This window comes from Condylostylus longicornis, unplaced genomic scaffold (genome assembly GCF_029603195.1).
Source record: "Condylostylus longicornis isolate FDR11 unplaced genomic scaffold, ASM2960319v2 ptg000017l, whole genome shotgun sequence".
Classification (NCBI taxonomy): Eukaryota; Metazoa; Arthropoda; class Insecta; order Diptera; family Dolichopodidae; genus Condylostylus; species Condylostylus longicornis.
The window spans coordinates 3490536-3504207 of NW_026577986.1; the positions used below are offsets into that span (position 1 = coordinate 3490536).

The window sequence follows — 13672 nt, forward strand, 5'->3', positions numbered from 1 at the left end:
GGAGAGTATGAACTATAAATAAAATGAAATTTTAAGAATTTATTCAAGTTTGTTATTTTAAAAGACATATGGAATTATTAATAAATCTACACTGAATTTTTTCAATTAACATGGGTACTTTATAGAAATTTAGAACTCATATAAAAAATTTCAAAATTATTGAAAATTAAAAAAAAAAAATCTGATGTGGTCAGCACATAACCGACCGCATTGTGTATTGTCTAGTTAAATGAAAGTGTTACAGAATATTATAAAAATGTCTGTTAAATACTTCGTTCCAATTTTTAGGACATTAGTAAGCTTATAGTTAACATACTTAGAAAAATGTAAATTTGGCTCTTAGTAGAGTTTCGCTTTGTACTACCCGAATTCCCTGAAATGCTCGCCAGTTAGTTTGGGTAACAACCAGAACTCAAATATCAAATTTCAAGAAATTCCATCAATTTGTTCTGTGGATATGGTGAAAAATGTAAAATCGGCCCGCAAATCAGTTCTCGAGCCCTGATCTTTCCAAAAAAGTTATATGTTCATTGCTTTAATATGAGGAATTTATATATTAAATTTCAATGAAATCGGTTAATTATTTCTCTTTATATACACAAAAATGTATATTTGGCCCGTAGTAAACGCCCAGTTGCTGGTGCCTGATTTCTTCCAAAAGTTAGGAATTTTTGCGTATGATCGAGAAAAGCTTATATATAAAATTTCAAGTAAATCGGTTGAATACTTTCTTCAAAATGTTCAAAAATGTAAAACAGGACCGCTAAAAAGTGCAGTTCCCGAGGCCTGATATATACCAAAAGTTGATCAATCCGTGCCATGGTGGAAACAAACTTACATATAAAATTTCATCAAAATCGGTTCAGCCGAACTTGAGATACACGCGTGCACACACAGACCGACAGACGGACGGACCGACAGACCGACAGACCGACAGACCGACAGACCGACAGGTTGCTAAAAATAGTTTATTTACACTTCCCTACTATGGAGAAGTGCATTCCCACCGAAAACTCGATATGCAAAATTTGTTGCCATCACATAACCTACCTATTGTTTACACAATACGGTCGGTAAAAATTATAAAAGATCTTTGATTTCAAATTTACTTTTGAACCCAGCTATAAACAAAAAAAATCTTTTTTTTTTAGATCAAATATTTTTTTGGATTGACATTTTCATTTCAACAGTCAATGAAATTTTTATATACGAAAATATGTAAATCGAATCAAAATAATTTTTTCAAATAAAAATCTCACACATAAGAAAAACAAATGAAATACAGTCGTTCTACGATGTGCTTCAGCCCTGTGGTCTTCGTATAATACTTACACGTCATTTGGATTTTAACATTATGCCGAAAAATTTTAAGGCTTTTCGTTTTTTGTAAATTTGATCGCGTATTTCTTTAAAATCACACATTTAGGTAGTTTCCACTGAAATAAAAAAATTTACAAAAGCATATTTCTTTGGTAAATAATCTTTGTTCTAATAGAAATTTGCGATATGAATTTTGTTTAGATATAGTAGAGCATTGGTTTTTTGTTTTGCACGTGGCCCACCAGTAAAATCAATTTGTTTGTACGAGTCTCTACTTGAAACAAAATGCTTTTTAGATTAAATTTTCATAAAATAAAGAATATTTTTATAAAAAAGTTCATAAACATTTTTTTATGAATCTCATTGAGAAGTGAGATATTTTCTGATACGAATAAGCCAAATTTTCATTTATCTGCCTCCATAATGAAGAACAAAATTTTGGCATGCTTTGAAACGAGTTGATGGAACGCAACTATTTCACTAGAAAGAAGATACTTCCTGAGTTCTCTATAGCTCTTATACGAAAAGTTTCAATGATTTCGTTACAATAATTTAGCTCCAACTCCACTATAAAGCAGTTTGCAGTCCAAACTTCAAAGATTGTTTCAATAACGCGTTCAGAAACACGGTAATAGGCTATGAACCGAAAAACGCACTATATGGAGGGGTTACTGTATTCAAGAACATTTTTTTCGGGACTTTATATGTATGCTTTTCATGTATTTTTATATTAAAATACACAAAAAAAAAAAGAATTAAACAAAATTCAATTTTTCTATTTTTAGGTTACAAAATAGTAAAAAGAAAAAAAAAAACAAAAAAAAAAAATACAGCCATCAAATTGAATATTCGAATAAAATCAGTGGTAAAAACAAAAATCAATAATCAATTAGTCTCTTAATAATTTTCAAGAGTGGAAAAATAAATAAAAAATTTTATTTGAAAAAAAAAGAAAATAAAAAAAAATTAAATAAACTAAAAATTAAAGTTCAAAAGTGTAAAATTGAAAATTTATTTTAAGAATTAAATAATTTATTAAAAATTAATAAATCATTTTATTATTTTGGAAAAGTGTGGAAAAAATTCAATTAAAATAAATTAAAAAAAAAAAATAACAACCTGTGCACAACCGTCAAATTTATAGCCAGCATCGCGATTTTCAAATTCAAAATTTAAGAGAAAAAAACAACAAAAATAGTTATGGTAAATACGAAAGTAAAAAATATTTTTATTATTTTTTACAATTTTTAATAAAATAAATATTTATTAATTGAAAAAACAGAGTGTTTCGGAAATAGTCATGAGCATTTTATATATTTGATAATTTTAAAATTAATTTGTAAAATTTTAAAGTAATTGCTGAAAATGCTTTCATTCTAATACCTTTTAAGTAATTTTATAATAAATTGAAGTTAGGCAAATAAAATATAAATTAATATTTTAACTAGCTATAATTCGTCTGCTGAGAAATGAAACAGTGTATAAAAAGAACAACGTACACGAATTATTAAATTACTTTCCAATTTTGAATTCAAATTTGAAATCCAAGTTATTAAACAAAGACTAGTTAACATAGTTAACTTAAGCCCCATTTATTTTTATGAAAATTCTACAGGTAACTTCATCATAAATTCTTATCATAAAATACAATGTAATATACTAATCTATATCTTCTCATAACCATTTTTGATACACATACCCATATATGCATATGTATATCAGTTTCATGTTGTAATAATATATTGGTATATGGCAACATTCTTTCATTTTGGCACTTGACCATTAATGTGGTGACCAGAACCTTATTAATTGAGTGAAGACTATTAATTAAAACTATTCAAAATTTAAACCTTACAGTGAATAATTTTATATTTTATTATTATTAATAATAAATAATTATCTTTTGACTTACAAAAAGAGGTTCTTGTGCCTTCTGCTGAATAATACAAATCTAGCATATAATTTCATTTGCATGTGCAATTTGAAAATTCTATACTGTTTTCTTACATTAAACTACATATTTGAAGTTTAATTCTTTTCTACACTAAAAGAAATATTGGTTAAAATTATGGCGAAAATTATTATTATATGTAGCTGTCCAATGTATGTAATTTGGGAATTATATGTATATGTGTATAGAAATTGAATATTATGAAGCTATTTTTATAATAATTTAAAATTTGTAATAAATTGGAATATTATAAATCTTTTTCTATATAACACACATAGCCACATAGGAATTCACATATATAGGACCTTATAGAAATGTATTTGACAATTAAATATTAAAACTATAACAGCTATTTCATTCAGTTTAACACTGACAAAATAAATTAAAATATAGACAAAAATATTAATTAAAATTTTCTAAAGTGATTTTTAAATATTTATAAAAAATTTTTAAATAATTAAAAATTAATTAATAAATTAATAATTTTAAATTATTAAAAATTTATTAATAATTAAAAATTTTAATATTTAAAAAATTTTTTTAAATATTTACGAAAATCTAATTTACTTTAGAATATTCCACATTGTATAATAATGTTGGAATGAAATATTCAATTATAATAGGATGGTGAGAAATACTAAATTGAAAAATATTTTATTAATAATTTTATATAATATCTTAGTAGTGATATAAAAATTGTTGAACAAATTAAAATAATGTCAATATCATGAAATGCTTATGAAGCGTGGAAAACTAAATTTTAGACCCGTTTACACTTTCATTCTTTTACCGTTATTGTTTTAATATTTTTCTGTTCTTCCTCTTTCTTATAATAATTTTGAAATCAATAACATGTCTCCTAAAAATATGTTTTTGTAATAAATTATAAATTTTAAAGTATTGTAAACGAGAAAGCGAGAGGGTCATTAGAGAGGAATGGAATAGAATGCTGAGCTAATAGAATACAAAATGTAAAGAAGCTTATTGGAATTTATTTTGGTATTTTTTTTTAAAATTAAATTTTTTAATCCAAAAAACAAGTTTTTAATTTAAAAGAATTGAACAAGTCAAAAATATGATTAAATTCCGAAACGCTCTGTTCATAAGAGAATGAATAATTTTTTTTTTTATACAAAATACTTCAATAATTTTTTCTAAAGCATACATAATATATATGAGTATATAATATATAAATACATTTACAAATATTTTCACATATTTTTTTTATTACACTTTATTAATAAAAATAATCAAAAATTTTTTTAATATTTCTTTTTCTAATTTTATTTCCACTATATTACAATTTTCTTTCAATTCAAAATGCTTCACAATAATTAAAAAAAAAAAGCAATAATGCCTTTGAAATATCAAAACGCATCACAAAAAATTATAACACATTTTTTTTAACACTATTATATTTTTAATTGTTACACTCACACATACACATAATAGCACATTTAGAAAGTCAAGTACAAATTTTTTTTATTAATTTGCTATAACATTAATTAATTATTAAAAAATCGTAAAAAAAAAAATATTTTTTAATTACGCAACAATCATTGCATAAATAGATAGAAATGAAAATTTTATTATAATAAAATATTTTTATTGCCTATAATTAGGATAAAATTAAGATTTTGCTTCCAGAATAAGAAATTTGATTTTTGCTTATTTATTTTTTGCTTCGCTTAATATAAAATAAGAAAAAAAAACTCATTAAATTTAAGAAGTAATTACTATAGTTTTAGATTATAAACAACTTAAGAGGAAAATTATAATTTTTTTTTTATGGTATAGTTGTATAAGAATTGTTTAATAAGTAATTATATTAATACGTAGTATTAACCCCCTTACCATATCGTCTCATCTTATTGTAGACTAGGGCATATAATTTTTAATTATAAAATAATTTGGAGATTTAGTATCACTTAGTGGTTTTTCAGAATAGGCGGCATTTTTTACTTATGTATACTCTTAGGGCTAAGATAGACATGCAATTTTTAGATTTGCAACTGATTGATTGCCTATTTGAATTCCATAGGTTTATATTCAAGTGCGCACACATGCAACTGTATGATCGCATGCAATTAAAGAATAAGATTGCAATTTTTAGTTAACCCAATCGATTTGAATTGATGCAATAGTTTAGTTTCTTATAGATGTACGGGCAACGAGTTTAAAATTGCATGTCTGTTAGAGGCCCTAATTTAGATGTATTAGATTGAATTATTTTCCTTATAAAAATTCTATTAAATTATAACGATACTATATTCTGGTCGAATTGCTTTTAATTAAATAAAATAGCTTTATTTTTTTAAATTAGTTTAAAATAGTATTTACGCTAGTATCGTGCTTATGCGTACCACGGAAAAATTCCTGAAAAATTTGAAAGTTGATCCTATAGGTATTTAAAAATTTATAAATAGATTCTTGATATTAAAAATTTTGTTTGAAATATGCAGATTCAAAATGCATTTGAATTCAAATATTTCAGATTCAAATATGCATTTGAATCTGAATAAGAGAAATTCCGAGGTACGGTCATATTTTGTTTAATTACATAATAAAGTCATTCAGTATTAATTGCAATATTTATGTAGTTCCAAGCTTCAAGTATTGTTATATGTGGTCCTGTTATTGCTTATGCCAGTTTGATCCTTCTTAAAAGGTCGTACTATTTGTGGGCTCAGAAATGCTGTAAAATAAAAAAACAACACACATTAAAAGGAACCACGTTATTGCGAAAATATTCCGATTATGGTTAAAAGTGTACTAAATACAACCATAGTAGTAATTAATTAGTTTATAAAGTTTTCAAAGTAAAATTTACCTTAATTTAGAAACCAAGATTTAGAAACAAACTCTTCTTAATATTAAGTTTGCCTGTCGCGTTTTCAATAGTTTTAATCATAGCATAAATGAACCAGTAATTATTACAAAGCGTATGATTAAATAACTCATAAATTAATAAATACGGATTTATTAGACCACTTGTTCTAACGGATTTTCATTAATACAACGACAGCACAATTTTTTTAATTTAATTTATAATTCAATTCAATTGGGAATACGGCACTGATTCTACTATAGCAATTTGTAATTGTCATTCTACATATTGTATGAAGTCTATTAAATTCTTTTTTTCATTAATTAAAATTTCATGGCATATGCGAGGTATACAAATTTAATTTATTTTAATAAAACTTAAATTAAGTAATAAAAACAAAACTGAAAACAGTGGCTTTTATTTTCAAAATAAAATTTACAATTGAGAATTATTTGAGAATTGATTTTAAATGAGGAAAAATGGGAGGAAAAGAAATAAAAATTATTTTCACATATAATATCTATTTAACATGTGTGAAGACCGCAAATATATTATAGATCGGATGAAATTTTTAATATAAAAATGGTATATTGCGTGTTATCATTTATATTGTATTGGGAATTTGAGGCAAAAAAAATGGTAAAATATTGTACAAGTGTACGTGTGTATATGTATGCACCCTTATAATACATTTTTTCATTTGGTTTTTTTCTCTCTCACAAGCATATTGCTATTATTGTATATTAATTTCATGATCCTAGAATATTACATTGAATTTTCTATATCTATACACAATTCCTTTGAGATAATAATAATAAGGTTCTGATTTTTATTAATACATTATTCGTATATATAAATCCTCTACGAGTATAATAATATAGAAATGTAGGAAGGAGATAAAAGGAAATAAAAAAATAAAACAGAAAAAAATAAAACACAATGTCCTTGTATAGATTGGATGTATTTATTTTTTGGTCTTTATTTATGAGATTTTCGTTTAATATTTATAATACTTATTTCTACTCAACTCTAGTTTATTTAGGATCACCTAAGAAAACACATTCATTGAAAAAGAAAAATTAATAGAAAAAGGTTAATATTGCCAAATTAATTGAGAGAAAAAATTATTTTTGACCTTTAAAGAAAAACCTTTTGATTTCTCTATAAAAAAACTTTTATAAAGACCATTGGGATTTCAAAAAAAAATTTTTCAAAATTTTTACGTAATAAAGTTTTATTAATATTTTTATTTAAAGGAAAGGTAGATAATTCAAAGACTTGAATTGTTTGAAGTAATGAAAAATACAAAATTTTCATTGAAATTAAGAAATTTTCTCAAAAAAGGCTTTAATTTTAAAAACTCATTTTTTTTAATCAGACAGGGAGGAAGAAACTAAACATGCGTTTAGAAATCTCATTCTTAGAATTTTATAATTTTCTCTTTTTAGCTAATTGGATTTCTCTTCTTTCTTTTCAATATATTTTTCTCATCGCTCTAAAATTACAGAATTTTTTATAACATTGTAGGTGAACGCGAATTTATATAAAAAAATTGAGACACATACTTCGTATAACACTTATCTTCCTCTCTTGAATTACGTTTTTTTTTCACTCTATAAGTAAAAAACCGAAGTAGTGCCTTTACCGATGAGTTAATTAATGAGATTTTACGATAACATGAGTCGTATATTAATTGATCATTTAGAGTTAGCAAATGTAAGTTTTGAGACAAATTAAAATTTGAAATTTATTGTAAATGCAAAATGTTATATGATAAAAAATATAAGAAAAAATTTCAGGGGCACAAATCACAACAACTATAAAATTTACTCTTTTGCGTATAAGCTACTATAAAAGATCATTGAATAATTTTCGATTAGAAAATGTTTTACACTAAATAATTTCTGGGTCCCGTATATTTATTAGAAACCAAGTCAAAAAATACCAAGAACGTGATATTTACAACATTCTAGTACTATAATTTTAATCTCAATATCTTGAAATTTTTAATTTTAATTTATTTCAAAGACGAGAATGATATTTAGAGATTTCAAGTACTCATTAACTTCTAATTATTCAGCATAATTGTGTAGTAGAATACAAAATATAAAGTTAATTACTTAAGTTTAACCAAAGTATGTTTTAATTGTTTCTAATACCAGCTTTTTTAAAAATGGCATTTCATTTAATTAAAAAAATTTTTTCCTTATTAAATTCTTAACAAAATATTATGGTAAACCCAATGTTAATAACTTCATTATTCTAATGTAATATTAAACACAATTTCCTGCTTCTTCTTCCTGTTTTTGTTTTTGACTTTTATAAATACAAAACCTATACTTATATAATTTTTTTTTAATTATATACGCAAAAATAAAATCTTAATTTAACGCATAAAATACAAAAAGCTACTTACATAAACTCCGCATTTAATACTTAAAAACTTAAAAATTCTTTATAGACACAGAAAGCATAAAACGTATATGTGTGTATTCACATGTGAAAAATTAAAACAAAACAAGTAATTCTTCAGTCATTTTATGACAAACAATTAAAAATGTTCATAAGGAAATATAAAAGAGACCTCAATTTTTCATGATGTCCTTGAAATTTTTTTTTGTTTTGTTTTTTCTATTCATTACGTGTACATTTACAATATCATATTTTTTTTTCTCGTTTTATACTTTTGTTTTCCTTTTTTATGGTAAATTAGGAAAATTAAGCCTACATGTGTTTACGGAAAAAGCTGATTTCGTATATGCATGTGTGAATATGTTTAGAAAATTTAATACAAGCGACCTAAAAAGAAAAAATTTATGATAATATGCATGCTATGCATAAACACACGTACATAGGCTCTCTTTTGAATATATCTAGTTCTCTATAATAATATTTAACCCTCTTTTTCCTGAAATATTTTTCCCTATGTGTAGTTTATAAATATGTGGATTTTTCATATTCATATTATGGTATACATACATGCAATCCAAATCCTATCCAACATATCTGAAATTTAAATTTAATATGACATTTATATTACGTCGTATTGTCCTTAAAGAGGAACTTGTGTTTGTTTTTTTTTATGTCGCTTTTATTATCCTTTGTAAATAATTGCATATATGGAAATTCTTGTATTATTTCTTTGTTTATTTTTTTGTTCTTGAATTTTTTTTTGTCAAGGTACTATAAACAAAAACATCAAGTAAATCCAATCTATGTAGGTACAGGAAATCAAAACTATTTAAAGTTATATGAGACCGTATATGCATATATTGTGTACGTATAGTGAAAATTGAAAGCAATTTTCATATTTTTTACCTTGACTTGCATAATTATTTTTGCTCTATAATTAAACAAAAAAAATTAAAAGAACATAGATGAAAAATAATAACAAAAAAAAAGAACAGAAAATTCATATCTTTTTAACAATATTGCATTAACGTATACCCCGAACTCTATAGAAAAAAATTTAATGTGGTCAGCACGTAATCAATAAACGAATTTCAAAATATTTATTTTCCTCCTATAGATTACAATTATTTTAACTAAAAATTAATCCACCAGATTACAGCAAAAGTGCAGTATTATACGAATTTGTTTTAAATCTTTAAGAAACTCAGTAAGGTGCTAATTAATTTACTTATAATATATACTTCTTAGAAATTTTTGTGAAAGGAAGAACAAAGTCGATAGACAAACAGATCAAGAGTCTCTACGAATAGTTGCGTCGCTCTTTTGGGATATTTGGGATTGGCCATTTTCATGGAGAAGTCAGCATGTGAAATTTTATACCATTACAATACCTTTCTTATTATATGCGGCACAGTTGGTAAAAATAATTTTATAATTATATTTCATACATGAAATATAAAGAGAAGGTTCGCTCTTCAAAGGAAAAATAAAAAAAAACGACGTAAAATTGAAGAATTTTCGAAATACATGGAATGTTTTTTATATAAAAGATTTTTTTGAATTAAAAGGGAAAAAATCTACGAATTTTTTTACGAAAAACGAAACAAAATGTTAAAAATAACAAAAAAAAAAAGGATATGTTTAAAAGTAATCAGCTTAATTTTAATGTATTTTTGTCTTCATGGGCCAGACTCTTGTTAATTCTAGTGTTCTCGTTCATACAAAATTTAGTTTATCACAATTAGTACGAGGTACTCTTGAATTTAAAACAAATGGTACTCAAAAAAACAAATTACAGTGCTTCTTTAAATTTAGAAAGCTAAAAAAATTTTTTGTTGATTTTATTAAAAGTATCGATTTTGTTCCATTCCGTCTCGGTATAGTTTACTTTTATGATATTTAAAATTTGGGGCGATTACTATGATTTCAATATTTAGTAAAAATAAGCTGCTCCGGTAGTCAATTTAACTACGACATAAGTTGAACATTGTAATATTTGTGAAAATAATGAGGACGAATATACAAAGAGAGTATATTTTGAGCTCGGAAGTTTTCTTATTTTGTTACAAATTTAGATTCTTAATAGCTTTAATTTATCTTCTGTTGAAATTTGATCTATGAAATCATATTAGTGTTATTTACAGTAGAATGAATGGAAGCTAATAAATTTTGTTTTTTCAGTATTCAAGTCTTAATTTCAATATAATTAGATTGGGTTTGTAATTATGTACTATATATGAATCTAATTTGTTCATTTTGAAAATAAATAAATTTTTACTCAAAATCTTTAATTGAATTATAAAACCAACTACAAATGCCGTTTTTTCATTTGTATTGCATAAACCATTTTCAACAAGCATAAACGAAAATCAAATTAACTTACAAAATATTGCATACCTGTTGGCGTTGGCTTTCATTTTAAATAAAAAATTTATTGATTAATTAGTAAGTCTTGTTTTGAAACTCCATTTTAATAAAAAAACACTTAAGCACCACTCAAAATGAGATTATAGAAGTATATTGGAAAATTTTTCAATAATTTGTGAATTTAAAAACTTCATACTAGATAGCTTCAATAAAATATTGAAATTCAATAAAAAGAAAAACAAAAAACTTTCAAAGAAAATATTTTTGTTGAAAATAAATGGAAAATTTTGTAAATAATTATTTTTTTTATATTAAAATGAGAAATAAATAGCTTAGTAATTGAAATATTAAAAAATTTTTTAAAGAAATTTTCCCAATTTTCTTCATTAAAGTACAAAATGCCAAAATTATTGGAATTTAAATCAACAATTTTTTATTAAAATTTTCTTTTTTTTCAATCAAAAGAAAAATCATACTAACAAAGCAGCAAATTAAAGTGAAATTTAAATTGCAAAATTTTTCGCAAAATTGAAATTTTTAAAATTCATACACATAGAGAAGCATCGGTCTTTACTTGACATAAACTTAGAGAGTTTTGCTGAAGTTTTCTCTGGATTTTCACATTAAGGTTAAATTTAGATTTCATTTAAAATAATAAAATAAAATTTTAAAACGTATATTCTTGAAATTCCGTAGTAGTTGCCATTTTTTAACAATATTATCCTTATAATTAAAAAATAACATTCGTCCAAGGCACTTTATGATTTTGCTTTAACATTTTTGTCAATTTTTATTATTGGTTTTTGAAATATATAGCGAATTTATTTCCTTTGTCACTTACCCCTAAACCCATTAATATTTTAGCGGGTGAGATACTATTTTGTAAACTGAAAATATTTGAATGCTTTATTGTTGATATTTACGAAGTTCATTCAGAAAACCACTGAAAGGCAAGCTTAAATAATTTTTCTCATTATTTTTTGAAATTCTTTAATTTTTATTAAAATTAACAAAAATATCTTCCCATTATTACATAGCATAATTTTCATATTTTTAAGATCTTCTGCATCCTCTATGAGAGTACTTATTATTCTGAAAAAATGCACAGATATAGAACGTGTTCCCTTATTTTAAAAAAAAAAAAACTTTAATTTTGATAACTCTTACAATATATCCAAAGATAGCAGTATAACGTAAACTATATAGGATCAAAGTAAATTTCATATAAAATTTTCCATTTATTTTAATTTATTCATTATTAATATCGATTATATGCAAAATCATTTTATATAAAGTACTTTATATTATGTATATTTCTGTAATCAAAGTCTGTATATTATGTAATATAATTATTGAGTACAAATTTTAATAAGTAATAATGTTATAATTAATTAACTTACAGTACTGTGCTCAATTTAATTAAGTCCCCTTTTGATGAAAATAAAAATGTGACAGAAATGATTCAACTGTTACAAGGATACTACTTAACTATAGACTGAAAATTTTATAAAATTTTTGAGGATTTTAGTGCACAATCTATTAAAATTTTAATATACAAGCATATTAAAATTTAGTAAAATTTAGTAAAATAAGTATTTTTTTTGATTTGGGAACTTTAAAGAGAAATTTTTGTTAAAATTTTAGATTTAAAAATTTTTATAAAATTTTTTTGCTTCTCATATTTTTCTTCTTCTATATTATTGTATGTGTGTTGGTTTTTATTCGTGCAAATCTATAAAAGCAGCGTTTTAATTTTAAAATTGCAATTTTTCAGCAAAGATTTTGAGTTTTCTTTCCATTTTGTTTTGCGGTTCGCTTTATTTATTGCCATAGAGATAAAAGCAATAGAAGAGAACACATTGAAATTTCTTCTGTTGTATATTCTATTCTATGGCATTATAAAATATTTTTTTATTTTAAATAAAATTAAGTGAATTTTAAGTATAATAAAAAAAACATAAAAATATGCAATTGAAGCTTTAATTATGGGCTTTCTATTAAAATGTGATTTTCCGATGGATGTTAAGAAAAATATTGTTGTTGTTTTCATAAATGTTAAAATAATTAAAATGTGGTGAATAATTATATTAATTTAAAATTATTTTTGATATTTTTTTTTTAAATCATCTAAATAGTCCCGCTCTGTAATTTTTTACTCTATTAAATTTTTTTATATGGGATGTTTCAAACTAAAAAGACTGAATATATAAAAAAATATGTGGACTTCAAATGAGACTTGCTCCAAGATTCGACTTGGTGTCAAATATTGTTTTTATGTATCAATTGATTATATCGTGGTTCAATTTTGTTTAAAATTTAAAAAGTTAATATCTTATATTAGTTGGCTAATTTAAAAATTTGTTGAATACATTCAAAGGGAATGCAGGCATAAAACACTTTTAAAACTTTTAGAAAAATACTTTTATATTTCAAAATTTTTTACAAAATTAATTTTTTCTGAAAATATCAAACAGTTTTCGTCAAATATCAATTAATTCAGCATGCTATATATTGAATACTTTAATGGAATCCAATTGGAAAACCATTAATTTGGTAAATTTCCTTATGGAGTATAAAAAATATAATGAGTGAGTTTACAGCCTTATTATGTATCTCACTTTTTTTTAGAAGAAAACGAGATACGCAATACCGAAGAATTCTTCTGACTCAAAAATCAAATTATGCAAATATAATATAATAGTTAATCACTTTCTTCTCGTTTGCAGAGTAAAATAGCAAGATAGACGATCAGACCTTTAATCTCAAAACAGACCTATTACAAATCACAACTACGA

General features: G+C 23.8%; 1 protein-coding gene across 2 annotated transcripts in view; it reads left to right on the forward strand.

Annotated features, from left to right (window-relative positions):
- The first annotated feature begins 2142 nt into the window (after positions 1 to 2142).
- LOC129606053 (inactive dipeptidyl peptidase 10) overlaps positions 2143 to 13672 on the forward strand; it is a 178137-nt gene continuing 166607 nt past the window's right edge. For both annotated transcript variants that reach the window (XM_055516111.1, XM_055516113.1), the window contains exon 1: positions 2143 to 2517. The gene's annotated coding sequence lies outside the window, so the exon portion shown is untranslated. The remainder of the gene's footprint in view (positions 2518 to 13672) is intronic.